The 1,024-nt window shown below is 45.9% G+C and overlaps 1 pseudogene; it reads left to right on the forward strand.

The window, feature by feature from the left end:
* The first annotated feature begins 6 nt into the window (after positions 1 to 6).
* On the forward strand, positions 7 to 1,020 carry LOC102739217 (importin subunit alpha-1 pseudogene; annotated as a pseudogene).
* The last annotated feature ends 4 nt before the right edge of the window (positions 1,021 to 1,024 follow it).

Below are 1,024 nucleotides of genomic sequence, written 5' to 3' on the forward strand. Positions count from 1 at the left end.
GCTAATTCACCAGCTGCCCGCCTTAACAGATTCAAGAACAAGGGGAAAGACAGTACAGAAATGAGGCGGCGCCGAATAGAAGTTAATGTGGAGTTGAGGAAAGCTAAGAAGGATGACCAGATGCTGAAAAGGAGAAACGTAAGCTCGTTTCCTGATGATGCTACCTCTCCACTACAGGAAAACCGCAACAACCAGGGCACTGTAAATTGGTCTGTTGATGACATTGTCAAAGGCATAAATAGCAACAATTTGGAAAGCCAGCTCCAGGCTACTCAAGCTGCTAGGAAACTGCTTTCTAGGGAAAAACAGCCCCCCATAGACAACATAATTCGGGCTGGTTTGATTCCAGAGTTTGTGTCCTTCTTGGGCAGAACTGATTGTAGTCCCATTCAGTTTGAATCTGCTTGGGCTCTCACTAACATTGCTTCTGGGACGTCAGAAGAGACCAAGGCTGTGGTAGATGGAGGTGCTATCCCAGCATTCATTTCTCTGTTGGCATCTTCCCATGCCCACATCAGTGAACAAGCTGTATGGGCTCTAGCAAACATTGCAGGTGATGGTTCAGTTTTTCGAGACTTGGTTATTAAGTATGGTGCAGTTGACCCACTGTTGGCTCTCCTTGCAATTCCTGATATGTCATCTTTAGCATGTGGTTACTTACGTAACCTTACCTGGACACTTTCAAACCTTTGTCGCAACAAGAATCCTGCACCCCCATTAGATGCTGTTGAGCAGATTCTTCCTACTTTAGTTCGTCTCCTGCATCATGATGATCCAGAAGTATTGGCAGATACCTGCTGGGCCATTTCCTACCTTACTGATGGTCCAAATGAATGGATTGAAATGGTTGTGAAAACAGGAGTTGTGCCCCAGCTTGTGAAGCTTCTAGGAGCTACTGAATTGCCCATTGTGACTCCTGTGCTAAGAGCCATAGGAAATATTGTCACTGGGACAGATGAACAGACTCAGGTTGTAATAGATGCAGGAGCACTTGCTGTTTTTCCCAGCCTCCTAATGAACCCCA

The sequence above is a fragment of the Leptonychotes weddellii genome, unplaced genomic scaffold (assembly GCF_054177405.1).
Source record: "Leptonychotes weddellii isolate Sample4059 unplaced genomic scaffold, ASM5417740v2 HiC_scaffold_38995, whole genome shotgun sequence".
NCBI classification, from domain to species: Eukaryota; Metazoa; Chordata; class Mammalia; order Carnivora; family Phocidae; genus Leptonychotes; species Leptonychotes weddellii.